This window comes from Bufo bufo, chromosome 2 (assembly GCF_905171765.1).
Source record: "Bufo bufo chromosome 2, aBufBuf1.1, whole genome shotgun sequence".
NCBI classification, from domain to species: domain Eukaryota; kingdom Metazoa; phylum Chordata; class Amphibia; order Anura; family Bufonidae; genus Bufo; species Bufo bufo.
The window spans coordinates 647,385,005-647,411,860 of record NC_053390.1 but is presented as its reverse complement, the minus strand read 5'-3'; the positions used below and the strand labels follow the sequence as shown (position 1 = coordinate 647,411,860).

The 26,856-nt window shown below is 43.2% G+C and overlaps 1 long non-coding RNA gene across 1 annotated transcript; it reads left to right on the top strand.

Moving 5' to 3' along the window:
* LOC120990021 lies at positions 1-23,743 on the top strand. Its single transcript, XR_005776357.1, has 3 exons — positions 1-11; positions 6,093-6,096; positions 22,067-23,743. It is a non-coding gene; the product is annotated as an uncharacterized LOC120990021 (long non-coding RNA).
* Positions 23,744-26,856: the final 3,113 nt, after the last annotated feature.

The window sequence follows — 26,856 nt, the reverse complement described above, 5'->3', positions numbered from 1 at the left end:
CAGTGGCTTTGGTAAGAAGGATCCACCTTGCTTCCCTCTGCAGGAGCAGCCGGTGACGATCCCCTCCCCTATGGATGGATCGAACCTGTTCCACTCCCGCAAAGGAAAGACAACGCGGACAGCCACCATGTGCGGCCCTGACATGTTCAATCTGGCGGGGACATCCTCTACCTGAACGAATGGAACTGACATGCTCCCGTATTCGCTCAAAGAGCGGGCGAATCGTTTTACCGATATAGTATCTATTGCATGGACAAAAAACGACGTACACAACGTAGGGCGTCCGGCATGTTATGAAATCTCGTACCACATGCTGTACCCCTCCTATTTGTAACCACTTGCCACAGTTATTTAGTGCGCAAAAGGAGCAGTGCCCACATTTATGATTGCCTGCGGGTTTTTTGCCGGTGAGCCATGTCTCCGCCTGTGACGTGCGGAATACGCTATTCACCAATTTATCTTTAAGAGTTGCGCATTTTCTAAATGTGACCAGTGGTCGCTGACTGGAGAGGTTGCTTAGAGCCGGGTCCCCCTTGAGGAGATCCCAGTTCTCATATATCACCCGTTTGATGATGTCTGCGGCAGGGCTGTACTTGAATGCAAAAGCAAAACGGGGTCGCTCAATGCTTTTGTCCTTTTCCACCAGCAATGTGTTACGGTCCAGTGTGGCAGCTTTTCGGAGGGCTGCTGAGACTATTCCCGGTGGGTAGCCCCGATCCATGAGACGTTTACTAAGCTCATCAGCTTGCCTGTGGAACCCGGAATCGGTGTCATTAATCCTCCTCAAACGGACGAATTGTCCGTATGGGACGGCTTTTTTCACCGATGGCGGGTGGAAACTGGTCTGGTGAAGCAGCGAGTTAGTCGCTGTGGGCTTGCGGAAGCCCGTGGTATGTAATACACCATCTCTCACTGTAATACGCACATCCAGGAAGTCAAGCGATTCACCCCCAAAATTGAGGGTGAACCGCATGTTCATCCTGTTGTGCGCATTGAGATACTCCACAAATCTGCGGCATGACTCCTCGCCGCCCGACCAGACCATGAAAACGTCATCCACATAGCGTAGAAATAAATGCATCAACCGTAGGAAGGGGTTACCCACCGAGAATATGTAAGTCTCTTCAAATACCGCCAGGTACAGGTTTGCAAATGTGCACGACACGGGAGTGCCCATTGCAGTACCTAGTACCTGGCGGTACCACTGACCGTCAAACTGGAACACATTGCTGGTGAGAACCAGGTCCAGTGCCTCCATGATAAAGCTATTAAACAAGGCCTCTTTGTTACTCCTACTCAATACTGTATCAACAGCACGGAGTCCTAATTTGTGAGGGATCCTAGTATATAGACTCTCGACGTCCAAGGACACCAGGCAGAACTCCCTCCGCCACTCAAAATGTTGGAGTGTTCGGAGGAAGTCCCCGGTGTCCTTGAGATACGTCGGAGTCCCCACAAGGAGTGGCCTGAGGAGCCAGTCCACATAGCCAGATAGTGGCTCCGTCACTGACCCAATCCCAGCCACTATAGGGCGACCAGGGGGCTGGGTCAGCGACTTGTGGATTTTCGGTACGAAGTACCAGACGGGGACTTTAGGGTGGGTGGGGATAAGCCGTTTGGCCATGCCTTTAGGTAAGAAACCGGCCCCTATGTACTTCTCAACAAATGCACGAAGTCTAACAAGAATTCCCTGTATGGGGTCTCCCTTCAATTTGAGGTAAACTGTGCCGTCTCCCAATTGCCTCCCCGCCTCCTCCCTATAATACTCCCTGGTCATCAGAACCACGTTCCCTCCCTTGTTGGCCGGCTTGATGACAATATTATCCTGTTGTTTCAACCACAAAAGGGCTCGATACTCTTCCCCAGTAACATTCGGGGGTGCTGCTGGGTAAATCAGCGCACGTATCTCTCTTAACACCCTTTTGTGGAACAGGTCTATTGCTGAGCCGGCCGGCATGGGAGGAAGGAAGGTGGAACTGATGCCACCGGTATATTTATCAACCTTACTACTACCACTACTAACTGGCGTGTCTGACTCCATATTGGCTAGGAACTGGATAACCTGTATCTCCTCTTCACTGTAGCGACCCTTAAGGTGGAAGTCAGCTCCTGTAATTGTCGCCGGGATTTCTCCTGGCAATGGTACGGCATTACTCGGGGGGGTTTCAGCAAACATTTTTTTCAAAAACAATTTGCGGATAGACAAAAACAAGTTGATCTCAAAGTCCGCAGGGCTGAACTGCTTAGCTAGGCTGAATCCCAACCCTCGATTGAGGAGGGGGATGCAGCCCGGGGGCAGTTCTAAGCCTGTGAGGTTCACCACTATATCGGCAGAAATGGTGTTCGTGGGTTCTCCTATTGTCGCCACGAAACCTGGCGTCTCCGCCTTGTCGATTTGCGTGTTTCTTTCGGTTTTTCTTGAGCGTCTGCCACGCCCCCTTCTCGTTCTCTTTCTAAAGGGGTAGAATTGCTTGGTGAATGGGTTCCATTTCCTTCTGACGGACTAGAGTCCGAGTCGGTAGCCCAAAAGTTGTTACGTCCTCGCCGTGGGGTACGCTTGGGGCGTATTCTCTTTTTGCCCCAGTCGAAAACTCGATCAAGTTCATAGTCATTTTTATCTCTAATAAATTTGTCTTTTTTCTTCTCCTTGATCTCCATTTGGGTGGCCAAAAGCTTTTTGTTCAGTCGTTTCTCAAAATTGACGAATTGAGACTCCATCAGTCTCTTCTGTAACTCCTCTTTTGCTCTGTTTAATTCCTCTGTCACTGCTGCATATTCCTTCTCATCTCGGGTTAATACAAGACCCATGATCTGCATAGAGAATTGCTGGTGTGCGTCCTTCCACGCACATACGAAAGCGGGGTCATCTTCATATTGGACAATTTCTTTGAATATACCCAAGCCCCTTGGGACCCGTTCACAGTCCTGATAAGATTTTAGGGACTTGATTGTCCAGAATAACCGCACCTCTTTATCCGCCAGCTGGAAGATTTTTGACTCCAAAGCCTTAGTGCTGATGGTGTGCGTGTAGTCTCCCTCGTCACAAGCTGCAAAGAACGTTTCCCCCCCCTCTCTTCCCTGTGTTAGGCTGCATGCAGTATCTTGCGTGGCCAGAGAGGCCGGTGCCTGAGAATCTTGTGGGGACTCCGACGTATCTCAAGGACACCGGGGACTTCCTCCGAACACTCCAACATTTTGAGTGGCGGAGGAAGTTCTGCCTGGTGTCCTTGGACGTCGAGAGTCTATATACTAGGATCCCTCACAAATTAGGACTCCGTGCTGTTGATACAGTATTGAGTAGGAGTAACAAAGAGGCCTTGTTTAATAGCTTTATCATGGAGGCACTGGACCTGGTTCTCACCAGCAATGTGTTCCAGTTTGACGGTCAGTGGTACCGCCAGGTACTAGGTACTGCAATGGGCACGCCCGTGTCATGCACATTTGCAAACCTGTACCTGGCGATATTTGAAGAGACTTACATATTCTCGGTGGGTAACCCCTTCCTACGGTTTATGCATTTATTTCTACGCTATGTGGATGACGTTTTCATGGTCTGGTCGGGCGGCGAGGAGTCATGCCGCAGATTTGTGGAGTATCTCAATGCGCACAACAGGATGAACATGCGGTTCACCCTCAATTTTGGGGGTGAATCGCTTGACTTCCTGGATGTGCGTATTACAGTGAGAGATGGTGTATTACATACCACGGGCTTCCGCAAGCCCACAGCGACTAACTCGCTGCTTCACCAGACCAGTTTCCACCCGCCATCGGTGAAAAAAGCCGTCCCATACGGACAATTCGTCCGTTTGAGGAGGATTAATGACACCGATTCCGGGTTCCACAGGCAAGCTGATGAGCTTAGTAAACGTCTCATGGATCGGGGTTACCCACCGGGAATAGTCTCAGCAGCCCTCCGAAAAGCTGCCACACTGGACCGTAACACATTGCTGGTGGAAAAGGACAAAAGCATTGAGCGACCCCGTTTTGCTTTTGCATTCAAGTACAGCCCTGCCGCAGACATCATCAAACGGGTGATATATGAGAACTGGGATCTCCTCAAGGGGGACCCGGCTCTAAGCAACCTCTCCAGTCAGCGACCACTGGTCACATTTAGAAAATGCGCAACTCTTAAAGATAAATTGGTGAATAGCGTATTCCGCACGTCACAGGCGGAGACATGGCTCACCGGCAAAAAACCCGCAGGCAATCATAAATGTGGGCACTGCTCCTTTTGCGCACTAAATAACTGTGGCAAGTGGTTACAAATAGGAGGGGTACAGCATGTTGTACGAGATTTCATAACATGCCGGACGCCCTACGTTGTGTACGTCGTTTTTTGTCCATGCAATAGATACTATATCGGTAAAACGATTCGCCCGCTCTTTGAGCGAATACGGGAGCATGTCAGTTCCATTCGTTCAGGTAGAGGATGTCCCCGCCTGATTGAACATGTCAGGGCCGCACATGGTGGCCGTCCGCGTTGTCTTTCCTTTGCGGGAGTGGAACAGGTCCGATCCATCCCTAGGGGAGGGGATCGTCACCGGCTGCTCCTGCAGAGGGAAGCAAGGTGGATCCTTCTTACCAAAGCCACTGGTGCGGCAGGACTGAACGATAGGAACGACATGTCCGTGTTTCTTTAAGAGCGGGATGTCAAATAGCCTATTTGCAGGCGTGAGCCAGCTTTCTCTAAATGAACCCCAGGTCCCTTTAAGGGATTAACCCCTCCGTGCCCTGTTTCCCTCTCAACGCTGCACCGTACAATATTGTTATTCATATTAATGATTGCTGCATATGGTATAGCTGCCGTGCTAGCGCGACCTATCCAACCTGTGTCTGTTTGTTTTTTACACTTGTTTGTGTGATTTGTTTTGCTTTCTTTGTCATGTGTTTTTCGTCATTCACTGGCGGCGCACAGCTGCTGCACATGATGCCGGCTGTGGAGCGTCGCGTATATATGGCGCAATGCTGCGCTCTGACGATTAGTGCGGCCAGAAGAAGCGCAATCTATAGCGCGAAACGGCCGTAGCCGCCATTCACCTGCAGGAGCCTGTCCGCCCCAGTACCCTACCTACTCGTCCTGTATGAAGGACTAATAAAGAGCAATACCTTGTGAAGATTCCGGTGAGTGCCGCATATTCTTTCTGACCTCTCTACATGCGTACTATCCATATAACCTTTACCTAATGCTGAGCACCACATACGGAATGTATGTTTCGCTGCGGTGCCGCTATCTGAGCCAGTACAGAGCACCGGCTTGACTTGCCTGATCCTTGCAGTGCCGCTTCGTTCTTTTTCTTGTTTGTACAGCCCTCCGCAACCGATATATCCATTCAGTCTCCTTTTTATTTATGTATTCAACTGAGTCTCCGCCTCGCCATTTATTACGTACCAGCTCCACACCAATAAATTTCAAACCTGCCGGATTACATTGGTGATGTTTTTTAAAATGTACTGACACTGTGGGTTTCTAAACCTTTCCTTATGTTTCTAAGATGTTCCCCTATCCTCACTTTTTACTTCCTCAGGGTTCTACCCACATACTGTAACTTGCAGGGGCATTCAAGTACGTATATAACTCCTATATTTTTACAGGATATGTGTCCTTTTATTTTAAAATCCTTGCTCTCCACGTTACTTCTAACCAATCCCCTTCACTGACATTTTTTCTCTTCTTTGGTTCTATTTTTACACGCGGCACAGAAATCGCACCATGTGAATTGCCCATAAGGTAAATGCGGATCCTTGCACAAGGAGCTGTGAACAATTTTTCTTTGATAGTCGGTGCTCTTCTGAATATGAACTGGGGGTTAGTGGGGAAGATTTTACTTAATATTGGGTCATTATGTAATACCTTCCAATTTTTTTTGAATGATCTGCTTTAGTAATGGACAAAGGTTAGAATATTGGCTGGAGAAGGCGATCTTATGCCTTTCATTAATATTGTTATCCCTCAGGCACTTTTTATTTACTCCCTTTTTTTGTTGTATCTCATCCGCCTCATACCTCTGTGCGACTTCCTCTTTATCTTTTACTAATACACTCTCCTCATAACCTTTCTTTGAATCTTCGCTGTATGACCTCACTTTGTTTAGTGTAGTCACTCTTCTTGGTGCAATTCCTTTGGATACTTTGAAATTGCCCTCTAGGTATATTTTCTATCCATGGTTTGTAATGACAGCTATTCTTTTCTATATATCCATTGCGGTCTGTGGATTTAAAATAAGTTCTTGTGTTAATTAACCCCTCTTCTTCAAAGATTTCTAGATCCAAAAAACACACTTTCTCTTTACTGGTATTCACTGTAAATCTTAAATTCCAATTATTATTGTTTAAAAATACAATAAAATGCCCTAATTCTTCTTCTACCCCGTTCCAAATGAACAGGCAATCATCTATATATCTTTTCCATATACAGAGATGCCGATCTTTTTCTCCCTGTGTTATTAATGGATCAATATATAGATATTCCCAATAAGCCATAAATAGGTTTGCCAGGTTCGGTGCGAATTTTGCGCCCATCGCGGTCCCGACCTTCTGTAAATAATATAAATCATTAAACCAAAAATAATTATGTTCCAAACAGTATTCTATGCATTTTACAATAAAAAGTTTTTGTTCATTCTCCATTTCTGTGTCCTTTTCTAAATTAAACTTCACTGACTGTATGCCAATCTCTTTAGGAATAATGGTATACAGGGAAGTGACGTCTGCCGTAGCAAGTATCATATCATCTTCGAAGGTGTAATTGGTGTCCTTTAAAAAGGATAGTGTTCCTCTCACATATTTTTGCAAGAACATATCAATGTATTCAGAGACCCTACTGGTGATTGATTCAATACCCGACACTATGGGTCTTCCAGGGGGATTTGTTTGGTCCTTGTGGACCTTTGGAAGGAAATAAATAACTAGGGTCCTAGGGTGAGGGTCATATTCTTTCTTACTCAATATCCCCTTCTTCAAGCCTTCTTTCAATAGAACCAACAGTTCTTTTTTTATACTTTCCCATAGGGTCACCTCTAAGTTTTTCATAGGTTACAGTATCATTCAGAATTTTCAACATTTCTGTTTCATAATGCTGTCTATCATATATCGCAACACCCCCACCCTTATCCGCTGGTTTGATTACAATTTTATTGTTTTTTTCTAAGTTGGTTAACGCCTCTTTTTCCTTCTTCGTCAGATTATATTTATTCCCATACTTCTCATTGATGCATTCCAGTCCTTTCAAGAGACCTCTTTGAAATGCCTCTATGCACTAATTTTCTTTGTACTTTGGGTTAAATTAGGATTTCTTTTTTAAAGTGGTGTGTATATATTTTCCTTCTTCATAATTTCTCATTAGGCCAATTGTATTACTATTCATATATTTTAAAATATAAAATTTTCTGACATATCTATGTACTGTACATCTAAATAGGTCTGGAATGTATTACCTGTATGGGTGGGGGTGAATTTTAAACCTCTATTTAATACTTTTGTTTCCTCTTCTGATAGGTGATATGAACTTAAGTTATACGCTGCCTGTCCAAAAAAAAAAGTTGCCACCTGGATTTAACTAAGCAAATAGTTATGAGCCTTCTATTGGATAATTACTGCATGGGTGATTATCTTTCAGCTGGCAATAAGTTATTTAACCCCAACTGATGCAATGAGTTGCTTCTTATTTCTTAAACAACCATGTTGAAAGACACATCTCGTGGTCGTGGAAAAGATGTTAGTCTGTTTGAGAAGGGTCAAATCATTGGCATGCATCAAGCAGAGAAAACATCTAAGTAGATTGCAGAAACTACTAAAATTGGGTTAAGAACTGTCCAACGCATTATAAAAAACTGGAAGGATAGTGGGGACCCATCGGATTTGAGGAAGAAATGTGGCGGGAAAAAAATCCTGAATGATCGTGATCGGCGATCACCTAAACGTTTGGTGAAATCAAAGTGAAGAAAAACAACAGTAAAACTCAGGGCTATGTTTAATAGTAAAAGTAAGAGCATTTCCACACACACAATGCGAAGGGAACTCAAGGGATTTGGACTGAACAGCTGTGTAGCCATAAGAAAACTACTAATCAGTGAGGCAAACCAGAAAAAAGGCTTCAATTTGCTAGGGAGCACAAAGATTGCACTCTGATGAGCCCATATTTACCCTGTTCCAGAGTGATGGGCGCATCAGGGTAAGAAGAGAGGCAGATGAAGTGATGCACCCATCATGCCTAGTGCCTACTGTACAAGCCTGTGGGGGCAGTGCTATGATCTGGGGTTGCTGCAGTTGGTCAGGCCTAGGTTCAGCAACAGTATGTGCTCCAAGAATGAGATCAGCTGACTACCTGAACATACTGAATGATCAGGTTATTCCATCAAGGGATTTTTACTTACCTGATGGCACGGGCATATTCCAAGAGGACAATGCCAGGATTCTTCGGGTTAAAATTGTGAAATAGTGGTTCAGGGAGCATGAGACATGATTTTCACACATAGATTGGCCACCACAGAGTCCAGACCTTAACCCCATTGAGAATCTTTGCGATGTGCTGGGGAAGGCTTTGCGCAGCAGTCAGATGCAAGATCTTGGTGAAATATTAATGCAACACTGGATGAAAATAAATCTTGTGACGTTGCAGAAGCTTATCGAAACAATGCCACAGTAAATGCATGCCGTAATCAAAGCTAAAGGATTTTATTTGGTGGCGACTTTTTTTTTTGGACAGGCAGTGTGTATCAAAACACAATACAGAGATCTCTCCCAGGATCTAGTTATGCCCTGGACTGTGACGAGGGGACATACTCTGCATCTGGAGGAAAGAAGGTGGGATCAAGAAATGACAGAACAGGAGTGACAGACAATCCATATGGTGAGATTGTTCTGAGTCTTATTTAAAAATGTTGATACACGAACCTATGTTATTTATGTATAGGCAATATTAATGCGTAGGGTACCAGTGCCATGGCATGTGAAGTAGACCTGTCGGGTCCCTGTATCCATCGGGTCCATAGGCATAGTGGCTGTCTTTCCTGTAAGCCTGTGAGATCCAGACCCCTGGATCTCACAGGCGAGCAGGCTGAAGTGTATTACACTGAGTAATACACTTACAGCCAATGCATTACAATACAGATGTATTGTAATTAGGGATGAGCGAAACGACTTTGGATGAACCAAGTGGTACCTTGGAACCAAACCTGAGTTCGGGAAATGTTTTTTTTACAGTACAAATTAATTTATAAAGTTATTGCGCGAAGTCTCACGAGACTTTGCGAAGCAATAACTTCGGCTCATCGGAGCCAATACATTCTAATAAAGTTTTAGAACAAAGTTTTATGTGAATCGACTTTGGATGTTTCATCTAGAGTCGATTAGCTTATCCTTAATTGTATTGCATTATACAGGGGATCAGACTCCAAAAAGTTGATATCCCAGAGTGGGACAAAAAAATAAAGTAAAAAAAAAGAGTAAAAAAAATGATTTACATAATAAAAAATGAAAAGTTTCAAATAAAAAGAAAAAAAGTGTCAATTTCCCAAAATTAAGTTAAAAAAAGTAAAAAAATACAGAAAACAGTAGACATATTAGGTATCACCGCATCCATATCTACCGGCTCTATAAAAATATCACATGATGCACCCCGTCAAATTAACGCCGTTAAAAAAAAAAAAAGCGCCAAAACAACCGTTTTGTGGTCACCTTGCCTCACAAAAAGTGTAATACCAAGCGACCAAAAAGGCGTATGTATCCCAAAATGGTACCAATCAAACCGACATCTCATCCCGCAAAAAATGAGATCCTACCTAAGACAATCGCCAGAAAAAAAGAAATAAAAATATGGCTCTCAGAAATAGTGATGGATGAATATCGGCTGGGACGGTTCGCGAATGCGATCAAATGTTCGCGAACCGCAAGTTCGCGGCAGGCCCCATTCACTTTAGTGGCAGGCGAACCTGAAAAACCTTCAGCTCATATTTGCCGCCAGCAAACACTTACTAGAAGTACACAAATAGTCCCACAACATGTACAGTGATATACCAAAGGGGGATCATTGGCAAAAATTCCCACAAAAAATATGTATTTTAATCAGGGGCTATTTTTATGCGTCTTAAAGGGAAACTCTCAAAAATGTGCCTTGCTGGAGCCTAGAAAATTTTTATTTCCTATCGGTTTGATGTATACAAATGTGCAGCACTCCACGTTTTTGTATCCTGCAGAGTATTAAAAAAATGCATACGTTAACGTAAATTTTTTTTCTACCATGGAACTGTATGGTGAACGGACGCCACTGTACGGCATTAGTCTGAGGCATCTATTAGCGTATACGATTTTGGTATGCATTAAATGGATGGCAAAAATAGGATGTGAACCCAGCCCTAGTGTCAGAATAAGCACCAGTACACAGCGGAGCAGCGTGGCGGAGAGTGGAGGCCGCCATGTACTGACAGAGCGCTACCTGGTCCTGGTGGTCAGGGATGAGGACTGTGTTTCCCAAGGATCATTTTCTACTGGGAAATAGAGGGCACAGTATTATACACTAGAATCTACACTCACCTAAAGAATTATTAGGAACACCATACTAATACGGTGTTGGACCCGCTTTTGCCTTCAGAACTGCCTTAATTCTACGTGGCATTGATTCAACAAGGTGCTGATAGCATTCTTTAGAAATGTTGGCCCATATTGATAGGATAGCATCTTGCAGTTGATGGAGATTTGAGGGATGCACATTCAGGGCACGAAGCTCCCGTTCCACCACATCCCAAAGATGCTCTATTGGGTTGAGATCTGGTGACTGTGGGGGCCATTTTAGTACAGTGAACTCATTGTCATGTTCAAGAAACCAATTTGAAATGATTCGAGCTTTGTGACATGGTGCATTATCCTGCTGGAAGTAGCCATCAGAGGATGGATACATGTTCTCATTCTGTTTACGCCAAATTCAGACTCTACCATTTGAATGTCTCAACAGAAATCGAGACTCATCAGTCCAGGCAACATTTTTCCAGTCTTCAACAGTCCAATTTTGGTGAGCTCGTGCAAATTGTAGCCTCTTTTTCCTATTTGTAGTGGAGATGAGTGGTACCCGGTGGGGTCTTCTGCTGTTGTAGCCCATCCGCCTCAAGGTTGTGCGTGTTGTGGCTTCACAAATGCTTTGCTGCATACCTCGGTTGTAACAAGTGGTTATTTCAGTCAATGTTGCTCTTCTATCAGCTTGAATCAGTCGGCCCATTCTCCTCTGACCTCTAGCATCCACAAGGCATTTTTGCCCACAGAACTGCCGCATACTGGTTGTTTTTCCCTTTTCACACCATTCTTTTTAAACCCTAGAAATGGTTGTGCGTGAAAATCCCAGTAACTGCGCAGATTGTGAAATACTTAGACCGGCCCGTCTGGCACCAACAACCATGCCATGCTCAAAATTGCTTGAATCACCTTTCTTTCCCATTCTGACATTCAGTTTGGAGTTCAGGAGATTGTCTTGACCAGGACCACACCCCTAAATGCATTGAAGCAACTGCCATGTGATTGGTTGACTAGATAATTGCATTAATGAGAAATAGAACAGGTGTTCCTAATAATTCTTTAGGTGAGTGTATATAATATAAAGATATTATCCCTACCCCCGAATGATAATACAATTAGGTGATCATTTATTATTTAGAAATACGTCTATATTAGGCGTATTTCTGACACAGATTGTGGCGCAAAGGTCCTTAGCACCGCAATCTGCATATTTTTCCAGCTCATGCCAGGTCTAAAAAAGAATGGCGTGGGCAGAGAAAGGGATACAGTTATGGCCATTCAGATATTGGATACCACCGCCATACATTGACCGGATAACACCTCTGCACAGTAACCAGATAACACCGCCATACCGTGAATAAAAGAGTATAGGAGGGCACAGTACAGGGAATGACTAGGGGCACTGCACAGGGTGTGGTAAGAGGGCACAATGCAGGGTATAAGGGGGCACAGTACGGGGCGAGGAGCACAGTACAGGGTGGGGGGCACAGTCACATGACCCTGTGACATTTGGTCCTTATGGTGAATGCGGTTCATACGCCACCATAATGAGAGGCAGAGGAGTGAGACAGGGGTGTGATTATGTGGCTAGAGATAAAAAAATTTACTGTTGGCCAGTACAGGCCCCATAAATTAGACAATAGGCATTCACCTGACAGCACAGAACTTTGGATTCTGTGGCTGGAGGTACATTAGGTGGTCACAGGATAAAAATGTAACTGTCGGCCAGTACAGGCCCCAAAAATTAGCCAATTTGCATTCACCTGACAGCAAAGAACTTTGGATTCTGTGGCTGGAGGTACATTAGGCGGCCACAGGATTAGGCTGGATTCACACATCCATGGAACACGGTCCGTGTGTTACCGACCTGGATTTCTTCTGAGTGCAGGAGCGCACGGCGTCATTGGTTGCTATGACACCGTGCACTTCCTGCTGCCGCCGCAGTACAGTAGTACACTGGTATAGATCATACCAGTGTATTACTGTACTGCGGCGGCAGCAGGAAGCGCACGGCGTCATAGCAACTAATGACGCCGTGCGCTCCTGCACTCAGAAGAAATCCAGGCCGGTATCACATGGACCGTGTTCTACGGACGTGTGAATCCAGCCTAAATATGTAACTGTCGGCCAGTACAGGCCCCAAAAATTAGCCAATAGGCATTCACCTGACAGCAAATAACTTTGGATTCTGTGGCTGGAGGTACATTAGGCGTTCACCTAAGACAGGGACCATGATTTGTTCTGGGTGGTGGCAGATATTTGTGGGCTGTCATGAGGAAATTCAATCAAACGTGGTCGACTCGTCACATGTGTTGAATTCCTCCGAGATCCATGCCTGTAGTCCACACTGTCGTGAGCTAGGCAAGTGCGCTTATCGGTCACGATACCCCCTGCTGTGCTGAACGTCCTTTCGGACAGGACACTGGACGAGGGGCAAGCCAACAGTTCCATGGCAAATTGTGCTAGCTCTGGCCACAGGTCAAGCCTGCACACCCAGTAGTCCAGGGGTTCCTCGCTTCTCAGAGCGTCCACATTGGCCGTTAACCCGATGTAGTCGGACACCTGTCGGTCTAGGCGTTCCTTGAGGCTGGATCCAGAGGACGGCTGTCGATGGGTTGGCTGCAAGAATGATCTCATATCCGAAGTCACCAACACATCTTCAAACCGCCCTCTTCTTGCATGCGCGGAAGGATTGGTACCCACAACTGTTTCTCTGTGAGTGGAAATTCCTCTGCCAGCACCTGCAAAAGCAGAATGCAGCATTTCTCGAAGCAAGGCCTGGAAGTGCTGCATTCTGACAGCCCTCTGTGATGGTGGTAACATTTCCGCCATTTTGTGTTTGTACCGGGGTTCTAAGTGCGTTGCCACCCAGTACTGGTCCTTGCTCTTTATGCTTTTTATATGGGGGTCCCTCTTCAAACACTGGAGCATGAAGGCCCCCATTTGCACTAAACTGGAAGCGGTGGAGTGGCCTGGCTCTTGCTCATTATCCAGGAGAATGTCATCCTCTTTCTCCTCCCCCCAGCCACGGACAACACCAGGGATCCCAGAAACATTTAAAGCATGCTCTTCTTGCTCCTCCTCCACCCCGGCACCATCCTCCTCTGACTCCTCTTCAGACTCCTGTTGTTGACTTCTCTCAGATGGAGTAGCCCCCCCCTGGGAATTCATCCAGCATTGCGACTTCCTCATCTTCCTGCTCCTGCTCCTCGACAGCTTGATCAATGACACGATGCAATGCACGCTCCAGAAAGAAGGCGTAAGGTATGATATTAGAAAAAAAGCGTGTAATATACAGCGGCTCACCCTCGCTACGTACGGATAGGTGCTCACCCTCTAGTCCTACCCTCAGGACTCAAAGGATAAAGAAATATGTAGAAGATTGAGGGGGCACTCACACAAGGGATCACTAGATAAATGTGGTACAGATATTTATTAATAATATTAAGAACATCCCCTAAAAATCATTAAAACATAAATAAAATATATATGCACTGACAGTATTCACTGAAATAGTTCACTGACAATATTCACTGACACCAGACTCTAAGGATGAATATGGGATTGCCGACAATGTAATATAATGACACGGTAATTGTCCCAATATAAGTTCTGTTCCACCCAGGTGCAGGGATGAAGTCAATGATAATGCAATAAATACCGGCCTATTTGGAGCGGTGATAGTGCTAGTGTCCCTTTGTCCGTTTAGGACATACAGAGGTAGGTGGCAAGTTTGGAGACTGAACTCCAGTACTTACAGTCTCTTTGTCGCTTGCAGTACTCCGGTCTAACCCTTCCTGGCTGGCTCTATGCAGCGCTGATATCCCAGGCGGCCGTGCACTCACCGCGTCCTGCGTTGTGCACTCGGCCAAGACGTGGCGTCCCACGTGACCTGGTTCTTTAGGGTGCCGGCTGGACGCTGCGCTGACGTCACTGGTGTGCGACGTTAGCCTCCGATACTGTGCTGGAGCGCAATTTCATATGCCAATATCTTTAAAGTGAAGAGCTTGTTTCTTCTTTTCCAGAATCCACGCTCACTCTGTCTATGCCACTGATGGTGCCCTGGCTGCGACTGAGTAGTTTGGTGATCTCATCAAATGGCCGCAGAAGTCTGCATGCGTCGTGCATGAGCAGCCACTGGCGCGGTGAAAAAAAAACAATCTCCCCAGAACCTGTCCTGCCGCAGAGTTCGTACAGGTAGTCTTTAACTGCACGTTTCTGCTGGAGCAGCCTATCAAGCATATACAAGGTGGAGTTCCATCGCGCTGGGCAGTCACAAATCAGACGTCTGATGGGCAGGTGGTGTCGCCGCTGAATGTCAGCAAGGCAAGCCATGGCCGTGTAAGATCTTCTAAAATGGCCAGAGATTTTCCTAGCCTGCCGCAAGACGTCCTGGACCCCGGGGTATTTGGCAACGAATTGCTGCACGACTACGTTCAGGACGTGTGCCATGCACGGCACGTGTGTCATTTTGCCCTGTTTCAGTGCGCTCAGCAGATTGGCACCATTGTTGCACACCACTTTAACAACTGTCAAATTGAGTGGGTTTAGCCACTGATCGGCCTGTGACCGCAAAGCTGAAAGGAGTGCAGGACCAGTGTGGCTCTTGGCTTCCAGGCACAACAGACGCAGCACAGCATGGCAACGTCTCACTTGGCACTTCGAATAGGTTCTGGGGAGCTTGGGGGGCGCAGCAGAAGAGACGGTAGCAGCGGAAAAAGAGTAGTCAGCCGAGGAGGAGAGGGAGGATGGAGTAGGAGGAGGAGGAGAAGAAGAGGCAGGCCTGCATGCAATCCGTGGCGGTAACACCAAATCTACACGGGTGCCACGGGTTGCATGCTTGACGGCCGTCATAAGGTTCACCCAGTGGGCAGTAAAAGTTATGTACCTTCCCTGCCCGTGTTTGCTAGACCACATGTCTGTGGTCAGATGTATCTTGGCACCGACACTGTGTGCCAGAGATACATTCACTTGCCGCTGAACGTGGCCATATAGCTCTGGGATGCCCTTCTGGGAGGAATATTTCCTTCCAGGGACCTTCCATTGTGGTATTCCAATGGCCACAAATTTTCTAAAGACCTTCGAGTCCACCAGTTTATATGGCAGTAGTTGGCGGGCTAGCAATTCTGACAAGCCAGCGGTCAGCCGTTGGGCAAGAGGGTTATCCGGCGTCATCATCTTTTTTCGCTCTAACATTTGGGGCAAGGAAGCCTGCCTTTTGCCAGATTAACACGACGACGGCACGGTGGAAGTGGAGTGGAGGACAACTGGTAGGAGAGAGGAGAAGGAGAAGAGGCAGGACGGGGAGCACTGGGAGTGTGGCGTTGTGGGTTCTGACGGTGTTGCTCCCACTGGGCTCGGTGATGGGAGGCCAGGTGCCTTCTTAAGGCGGTCGTCCCTAGGTGAGTGTTGGGCTTACCGCGACTTATGCGTTGACAGCACAGGCTGCAGATGGCAACACTATTGTCAGCAGCGGACACGTTAAAAAAAGCCCACACTGCGGAGCCATGTGCCGGCGTCCTGGGAGCGCCAGATGTGACCGTGCATGGTGGATGGCTCGTTCTAGATACATTAGCAGTCTGCTTTTTGCCTCCTGTGCACTGTAAGTTCTGCCTGCTTCTCCTCCTTCTCCTCCCTATCTGCTCCTCCGTCTCTCCCTCTGAACTCCCCTCCTTTTCCTCTCTTGTGGGCACCCACTTGACATCCATCTACACGTCATCATCGGATTCGTCACCTTCACCACCACTGACATTAGAGATCTCGGAGTAGGCAGCAACAGCGGGGACCACCCTCCTTGGGCTGATCTGGGTACTGTCGTCAGACTGCTGGGTGGCGACCGTTGATACCTCCTCTTCCTGATCCGATGCCAATAATGACTGCGCATCGTTAAGGTCTTGTAATGGATGGGAAAATAATTCCTCTGATTCGAGCGGAGGGGATATGGTGGTGGTGTCTTTGGGGGTGCACACAGCACAGAGTGAAGAGGGTGCAGATAGAGAGGATGAGGAGGGTGCAGAAGCGGAAGGCTGAGTGAGCCACTCAACCAAGTCTGGTGCATCCTTTGACGTAATCGCACGCACCTTCTGCAACTTCCCACTTAGGCTGCGGCCTGGTGCACCTGTCCGACCACTACCACCTCTGCTGAACGGCCTGCCTCTTCCTCTGCCTGTCATTTTCAAAATGACCTTGTGACAAAAGTCCCTATAGAAGAGCAGTATTTGTGGAAGAAGGTGTATCGCACCCCTGCCTCAATAATTTTTTGGGGGGGGCAACTGGTAAATCACACCAGTAGAAATTATTTCTTCAAATAGTGTTTTTCACTCTGTGTAGATGCCGTAACGCAGCAAAACCGCAAACAAAGGCTGCACTACCTGAATGCACTATATAGAACGTATATTATTGCTATATAGCACCCCTGCTTCAATCAGTTTTTTGGGGGGCAACTGGTTAATCACACCAGTAAAAATTATTTCTTTAAATAGTGTTTTTGACTCTCTGTAGATGCGGTAACGCAGCAAAACCACAGACAAATGCTGCACTACCTGAATGCACTATATAGAACGTATATTATTGCTATATAGCATCCTTGCTTCAATCAGTTTTTTGGGGGGCAACTGGTTAATCTCACCAGTATAAATTATTTCTTCAAATAGTGTTTTTGACTCTGTGTAGATGCGGTAACGCAGCAAAACCACAGACAAATGCTGCACTACCTAAATGCACTATATAGAAAGTATATTATTGGTATATAACACCCCTACCTCAATCTGTTTTTTTTTTTCCAATAGCGTTTGGCACTCTTTGTGGCTGCAGTATCGCAGCAGAACCGCACACAACTACTGCACAATACAATTGCACTATAATATACTTTCTATGTTAGAAAGTATATTATAAGTATATTACACCCCTCAGTATATCACACCTATCGATAGCACACCTATACCAGTCCTTAAAAGGACTTTTGTGGCCCTATTAGCTAGCGATTTGTGTCCCAACAGTCTGTCCCTGCTCCGCACAGCAACCTCTCTCTACACTGGCAAAAGACTGAATGTAAAATGACGGCCAGATCAGGTTTATTTATAAGGTAGGGGGTATGTCCATGTGCTGAAATGTCTCAATTGGCTGTCCTGTCCCACCTGATGGATGTGTCATGGGTCAAAGTTCTTCACAATGTAAAAGAATATGGCGGGCGCGAATATCGCCATATGTTCGCCCATTTGGCGAACAGCGAACGAGCAAAGTTCACCACAAAGCGACTGCCGGGCGAACCGCAAGGCCATCTCTACTGGCAACACAAAAACAAGATTTTATGCTATTCAAAAATGCTTTCAGTGTGTAAAACTTAGCAAAAATAAAAATAATAAACACATTGGGTATCGCCACATCCATAACAACCTGCTCTATAAAAATATCACATTATATGCCGCCTCAGGTAAATGTTGTAATTTTTTTTTCTTTTAAACTATGCTAAAACAGACATTTTTTGTTATCTTGCCTCACAAAAAGTGTAATATCAAGTGATCAAAAAGTTGTATGTACCTCAAAATGGTACCAATCAAACTGTCATCTCATCCCGCAAAAAATGAGACCCTACCTAAGACAATTGCCATAAAAATAAAAAAATATGGCCCTCAGAATATGGCAACACAAAAACAATATTTTTTGTTATTCAAAAATGCTTTCACTGTGTAAAACGTAACAAAAATAAAAATGATAGACATATTATGTATCGCCGTGTCTGTAACAACCAGCTCTATAAAAATATTACATTAAATGCTCCCTTAGGTGAATACTGTACAAAAATGTAAAAAAAAAAATATATGCCAAAACATATTAAGTGATCAAAAAATCATATGTACCCCAAAATGGTACCAATGAAAACGTCACCTCATCCTGCAAAAAATGAACTCCCACATAAGACAATCACTCAAAAAATAAAAACCAAGGGCAATCATAAACCAATCCGTCAAAATCTGCGCTGCAAAAGCCATATGGCGCTTATTCTTTTCTGAGTCCTGCAGTTTACCACGACATATGGGGTGTTGCCATATTAAGGAGAAAATGAGTAACAAATTATGGGGTGCTTTTTCACCTGTTACCCCTTGTAAAAATTAAAAATTTGGGGCTAAAGCAACATTTTATTGGAAAAAATGAAACTTTTCATTTTCCTAGCCAAATGTTTCCCAATTCCATAAAATGTTTAGGAGGTCAAGGTGCTCAGTACACCCCTTAATATATTCCTTGAGGGGTATAGTTTCCAAAATGGGGTCACTTTTTGAGGGTTTCCACTGTATAGGTACATCAGAGTCTCTTTAAATACAAAATGGTGCTTAAAAACTATTCTAGCAAAATTTGCCTCCAAAAACCATATGGCGCTCCTTTCCTTCTGACCAGTGCCATGTGCCCCGACAGCAGTTTACTATCACATGTGGGGTATTTCTGTAAACTGCAGAATCAGAGTAATGTATATTGAGGTTTATTTTACTGTTAATGTTTGTTGTGCTGCAAGAAAAAATTGATTAACATTAACATAAAAAATCAAAAGAATTTTTCAAATTTCACCTCTATTTTCCATTAATGCTTGTGGAACACCTCAAGGGTTAACTTGTTTGTAAGTTTGTAACATATTTTGAATAATTTGAGGGGTGTAGTTTCTAAAATGGGGTCATTTATGGGAGGTTTCCATTACATAAGCCCCTCGAAATCACTTCATAACGGAATTGGTGCTTTAAAAAATGGTTTTGGAAATTTTGTTTAAAATTAAAAAAATTGGTTCTAAAGTTTTAAGCCTTCTAACGTCCTAAAAAAATAAAATTACATTTACAAAATTATGCCAACATAAAGCAGACATATGGGGAATGTTGATTAATAACTATTTTATGAGGTACTACTATCTGTCTTAAAGTAGAGAAATTCAAATGTAGAAAATTTTTGGTAAATTTCGGATTATTTCATAAATAAAGGTGAAATATATCGAATTTACCACTGTCATGAAGTACAATGTGTCACGAGTAAACAATCTCAGAATGGCTTGGATAAGTAAAAGCGTTCAAAAGTTTTTTGCACATTAAGTGACGCATGTGAGATTTGCAAAAATCGGCCTGGGATCTAAGGTGAAAAGTGGCTTGGTACTGAAAGGGTTAAAAAGCCAGTCATACTTTTACATAGATAAATTATTGCCAAATATATCTTTCTTAACTAAAATTGGCAAAGAAACGAAATCATTTTTCTTTATATTGGCACTGTGTTTTAAAAATATGCAACACGTGTCAGGACATTTAGCTATGTGTGGAGTTAATATCTATATGAAAAATAAAGTCTTACATTACTAAGTGCATTATGTGTTTACCGTTAATTAAAGGAATGCACGTCTGATTTTTGGGCGTTTCTCTTCCTGAAGTCTGATTGGATATCCTGGCTATGAATCAAATAGCCTGGGTTGTATTGCACTGAAGCACAGCTAGCTGGATAACTGCCAACATACAGTATAAACTCCATTAGAAAGTTTTGTCTAGGATCTGATTGGCAAGAGATTGGAGAGCTGCCAGTCTCTCAGTACTTCTTGCTGCCTGTAAAGCTATCCCATTCACTTCCTTTGTCATCAGTGGTCCACGTTTATAATAAAGAATATACATAAGTTAAGAGGGGAAAAAAAACCATTTGTTTTAAAGTTTATAAAAATGTGTGAATTTATATAGCAAGGTTTGTCCTCACCGTACTATACCTGTGCTTTTATATTGCTCCTGCAGCTTGAGCTGAATGGGAACATCTACAGTACCTAGTGGTCAGCTGGACTCCGAATACCTGGAGAAAATTATGTCATGTACTCCATACTCTTCCCATAGAGCCTTCTATGTTGTGAAGCCTGTCTCTTCTTTTTAAAATAAGTTTAACCCATCGGGGAATGTATTTTATCAGCTGTTGCTAGTAAAGATTTGTGAATACTTAGCCCAAAAATAAGACTACTACATTTTTGGGTGCTGTATTCCATAAGAATCTTGAAAAGTCCTATTTTCCTTGAAGAATGTGAATCTTTAAGGGGTTATTGAACTGCAGACTATGCATTGCTGTGCAGACCAAACATAATTTTTTAATACAAAGCAGACCCTGGAATCCTGTTTAAAAAACAATCACATTACTATAAGACAAAGAGCTGAAAAATAACATACCACAGGCTATAGTTTCATTTTATTATTGAAGCAAAATTCTCTCTAAAAGACCACAGATCCATGGAAACATACACAGTCGTTTATCAAACTGCTCGTGTAAAAAATGCACTGTTTTTCTTTTGGAGAATTGGTCTTGCATACTTTTAACTAATCCACTGGAAATTTGTAAACTCAATTCATGGGATAACAAACAAATATTTAAAACTAGATTGCTTCAGAGCACATAGTATACCGGAAGGAAATGTGTCACAAACAAGCAAAGCAAAAAGTGACAAAATAGACTATCTAGAAAATTATAGCATTTGCCCTGTAACCTACTCTTCCTCCGACTGTTCACATTTGTATTGTACGCGGTTCAGAATACTTGCAATGATAATTACTCACATGAGACTTCTAAAAGTATTCTGTAGGAGTTCTAATAATTTAAGCTATATACACCACGATACTATAACAAATAGTTGGCCATTATCTTGGTATAGAAGGGGACAACTGAAATCATGTATAACAGCTGCCTGATTTGTGCACACCAGCTTTCATGAACTTGGCATCCAGTGGTACACCGAGTTATCGAAAGTACATACTGTACTATGGAGCCATGTGTCCCCCCCCCCAATATAGTGGTTCCATATATTCTCATAAAGAAGCCTGCTACTAGGGAAGTGTAGCTTCATATTATGGTGCCTAGTAGAACATGTCATAGCTTCCAAATTTATATGAAATCAAAGAAAACAAATCTTAGCAATGGTGTACCTTCGATGGAGGAAGACTACCCAACTGCTAAGGGGCCCGAGGGAGAAGAATGAACTCCTCTGTTTGTTCTCGATTTTCATGCAGCCACCACTAGGGGAAGCATAGTGCAAAGAGATAATTGCAGCTTTCACTGCAGACAATGGAAACTGAATGAACTCCTTTGCACTGAGCTCCCCCTAGTGGTGGCTGGAGGCAGACAGCTTTAATAAATGAAGCAGGAGATTTATCAGTGTATTTATACTATTGAGAAATCATGAGAACACTATATCTTTAAAGCACCAGTTCCATTTTTACCAAATTAGAAGTAGAATAAAGTGTGTGAGGCCAAGGGCGAGTTTAAAAAAAAAAAAAAAAATTCTGCTTAATGAAAAAGATCATACATTCGTCACAAATTTGGGGTGTTGCATTTTAGTCAAATATTTGTTCATTGATTTAAGCAAAGTTCATACAGGGTGTTGCATTTTGCACTGCCTTTGCTGTGGGGCCCTATAAGGTCTTTGTATGCCCCTGAATCTCAGTACCTTACATATTAAATTGGAGACATAAAGATAAATAGAAGTCCATAAGTGAAATATTACAGTGACATATTACAGTGACATAATATGATTGTGTGCATATGTCCTAACATTTCGCAGTCATATCAGAGAGCAACTGTATGTATGACATTTCTGTACTGTACTGTATGTAAAGCTGGTTCATGGCAATGTTTATGAAACCTTCATTATTGTACATTGCATTCACAAAGAATATAATGTTCCATTAGACTAGGACTTTAGTTGCAGTCATAGATATCCCACCAAGCTGCCTCCCTGATAGAGACTGCACACTCTTTTATCTTGTATAAAGTACACATAAATTATTTAGGTTAATCAGATGCCAAAACTTTATTTCAATAGTCGAATACACAGGAATGTAATCCCAGTACCGAGTCAAAGCAATTTGGAAAGGGTCATAAAATATTGTTAGCATTTCTTTCAGCTAAGTGGTAGTGTATGGAAATGATCTGACTGATTTTATAAATGGCGTGTTGCATGGCTAAATGTACCAACACTGTAAACAGTCATAATTCAATATTGAAAGGATATTTAAAATGTAATGTGCCTGCTAGTTAATAAGCCAAGGGGTAGACCTTTTATGGGGGTATTACTTTGAAGTGAAATTTGGAGACTACTTTCAAAGAACGTCCTTGATGACACAACTGCTAAGTTTCAGCTACAAAGCCTTGGTAAATATTTTCATATAGCTTACATATATACCAGGTTTAATGGGAAACACATGGCAAGTCATTTACTTACCCCGAAAGAGTGCTGTCTCCAAGATGGGGAAGCAGCCTATTTGATATTGTGTGCAGTAGTGACTATGGGGGTCATTTATTAAGCGTTTTAGATGCCGGTCTTAATAACCCCATTGACTGGCTGTGGATCCGCGGCCTCTACATAACTTTGGCGCATCCACCACCGGTCTAAATCTATGTCAGATTCCTTGCTGGCTAAAATTTAGACGAACAGGCTTACAAAATGATAAATCAGACAAGCCTGTCGGCCCTTCCCCTCCCACCCCCTTTTTATAGACCTGGTGGGAGCAGGGAAAAATCGCAGATTGCAGCACAAATAACCTTTGCACCACAATCTGCGCCAGAAATATGCCAAGAATAGGCAAATTACTAAATGATCCCCTATATGTCTATATACTGACTATATATCTATAAGCCTTTAAAACAAAATGGCTGTAAGAGAACTTCGGGGAGATTTATGAAAATAGCAACCAATCACAGGTAGCTTGCATTTCTCAAGCAGAATACGAAACGAAAGCTGGTTGATAAGGGTAAGAACCTTTTAGAGAGGTTCATAAATCTGCCCCATATCTTTGTATTGGTTGGAAAATCATCACCATGTTTGTATTCAGTCCTCTTCTTCACATTTAAATTACATAGACACTCCTAAGCAACTTCTTGCCCCTTTTCTCCATGTGCTGAATTAAAGAAATCCTGTCTCACAGCCCAGATCATATATGTGTCATATTCCACAATAACATTATATACAATATATGTGCCTATTAGAGATGAGCGAATTATTGGAAAATTTGATTTGGCTGCTTCGCCGAATAAAAAATTTAAAAAAAGTTTCCTGATGAATTACGGTACTTTGTCACGAAGTGCATTTCTTTGTAAGTAGTGTGTTCAATGACAGGGTGCGGCGATTGTGCCACTCCTCGTCATTGTCCCCCTAAGATGCCACGTTCATACATGATCGCGGCATCTGATATAAATTACAGAGTGTAAAATAAAAAATAAATAAAAATAATTACAGAGTATAAGATTTAACCACTTCAGCCCCCAGTGCTTAAACACCCTGAAAGACCAGGCCACTTTTTACACTTCTGACCTACACTACTTTCACCGTTTATTGCTCGGTCATGCAACTTACCACCCAAATGAATTTTACCTCCTTTTCTTCTCACTAATAGAGCTTTCATTTGGTGGTATTTCATTGCTGCTGACATTTTTACTTTTTTTGTTATTAATCGAAATTTAACGATTTTTTTGCAAAAAAATGACATTTTTCACTTTCAGTTGTAAAATTTTGCAAAAAAAACGAGATCCATATAGAAATTTTGCTCTAAATTTATAGTTCTACATGTCTTTGATAAAAAAAAAATGTTTGGGTAAAAAAAAAATGGTTTGGGTAAAAGTTATAGCGTTTACAAACTATGGTACAAAAATGTGAATTTCCGCTTTTTGAAGCAGCTCTGACTTTCTGAGCACCTGTCATGTTTCCTGAGGTTCTACAATGGCCAGACAGTACAAACACCCCACAAATGACCCCATTTCGGAAAGTACACACCCTAAGGTATTCGCTGATGGGCATAGTGAGTTCATAGAACTTTTTATTTTTTGTCACAAGTTAGCGGAAAATGATGATTTTTTTTTTTTTTTTTTTTCATACAAAGTCTCATATTCCACTAACTTGTGACAAAAAATAAAAACTTCCATGAACTCACTATGCCCATCAGCGAATACCTTGGGGTCTCTTCTTTCCAAAATGGGGTCACTTGTGGGGTATTTATACTGCCCTGGCATTCTAGGGGCCCAAATGTGTGGTAAGGAGTTTGAAATCAAATTCAGTAAAAAATGACCTATGAAATCCAAAAGGTGCTCTTTGGAATGTGGGCCCCTTTGCCCACCTAGGCTGCAAAAAAGTGTCACACATCTGGTATCCCCGTACTCAGGAGAAGTTGAGGAATGTGTTTTGGGGTGTCTTTTTACATATACCCATGCTGGGTGAGATAAATATCTTGGTCAAATGCCAACTTTGTATAAAAAAATGGGAAAAGTTGTCTTTTGCCAAGATATTTCTCTCACCCAGCATGGGTATATATAAAATGACACCCCAAAACACATTCCCCACCTTCTCCTGAGTACGGAGATACCAGATGTGTGACACTTTTTTGCAGTCTAGGTGGGCAAAGGGGCCCATATTCCAAAGAGCACCTTTCGGATTTCACAGGTCATTTTTTACTGAATTTGATTTCAAACTCCTTACCACACATTTGGGCCCCTAGAATGCCAGGGCAGTATAACTACCCCACAAGTGACCCCATTTTGGAAAGAAGACACCCCAAGGTATTCCGTGAGGGGCATGGCGAGTTCCTAGAATTTTTTATTTTTTGTCACAAGTTAGTGGAAAATGATGATTTTTTTTTTTTTTTTTTTCATACAAAGTCTCATATTCCACTAACTTGTGACAAAAAATAAAAACTTCCATGAACTCACTATGCCCATCAGCGAATACCTTGGGGTCTCTTCTTTCCAAAATGGGGTCACTTGTGGGGTAGTTATACTGCCCTGGCATTCTAGGGGCCCAAATGTGTGGTAAGGAGTTTGAAATCAAATTCAGTAAAAAATGACCTATGAAATCCAAAAGGTGCTCTTTGGAATGTGGGCCCCTTTGCCCACCTAGGCTGCAAAAAAGTGTCACACATCTGGTATCCCCGTACTCAGGAGAAGTTGAGGAATGTGTTTTGGGGTGTCTTTTTACATATACCCATGCTGGGTGAGATAAATATCTTGGTCAAATGCCAACTTTGTATAAAAAAATGTGAAAAGTTGTCTTTTGCCAAGATATTTCTCTCACCCAGCATGGGTATATGTAAAATGACACCCCAAAACACATTCCCCACCTTCTCCTGAGTACGGAGATACCAGATGTGTGACACTTTTTTGCAGCCTAGGTGGGCAAAGGGGCCCATATTCCAAAGAGCACCTTTCGGATTTCACAGGTCATTTTTTACAGAATTTGATTTCAAACTCCTTACCACACATTTGGGCCCCTAGAATGCCAGGGCAGTATAACTACCCCACAAGTGACCCCATTTTGGAAAGAAGAGACCCCAAGGTATTCGCTGATGGGCATAGTGAGTTCATGGAAATTTTTATTTTTTGTCACAAGTTAGTGGAATATGAGACTTTGTATGAAAAAAATAAAATAAAAAAATCAACATTTTCCACTAACTTGTGACAAAAAATAAAAAATTCTAGGAACTTGCCATGCCCCTCACGGAATACCTTGGGGTGTCTTCTTTCCAAAATGGGGTCACTTGTGGGGTAGTTATACTGCCCTGGCATTTTCCAGGGGCCCTAATGTGTGGTAAGTAGGTAAATGACCTGTGAAATCCGAAAGGTGCTCTTTGGAATGTGGGCCCCTTTGCCCACCTAGGCTGCAAAAAAGTGTCACACATCTGGTATCTCCGTACTCAGGAGAAGGTGGGGAATGTGTTTTGGGGTGTCATTTTACATATACCCATGCTGGGTGAGAGAAATATCTTGGCAAAAGACAACTTTTCCCATTTTTTTTATACAAAGTTGGCATTTGACCAAGATATTTATCTCACCCAGCATGGGTATATGTAAAATGACACCCCAAAACATATTCCCCAACTTCTGCTGAATACGGAGATACCACATGTGTGACACTTTTTTGCAGCCTAGGTGGGCAAAGGTGCCCAAATTCCTTTTAGGAGGGCATTTTTAGACATTTGGATACCAGACTTCTTCTCACGCTTTGGGGCCCCTAAAATGCCAGGGCAGTATAAATACCCCACATGTGACCCCATTTTGGAAAGAAGACACCCCAAGGTATTCAATGAGGGGCATGGCGAGTTCATTGAAAAAAAAAAATTTTGGCACAAGTTAGCGGAAATTGATTTTTTTGATTTTGTTCTCACAAAGTCTCCCTTTCCGCTAACTTGGGACAAAAATTTCAATCTTTCATGGACTCAATATGCCCCTCAGCGAATACCTTGGGGTGTCTTCTTTCCAAAATGGTGTTATTTGTGGGGTGTTTGTACTGCCCTGGCATTTGAGGGTCTCCGCAATCATTACATGTATGCCCAGCATTAGGAGTTTCTGCTATTCTCCTTATATTGAGCATACAGG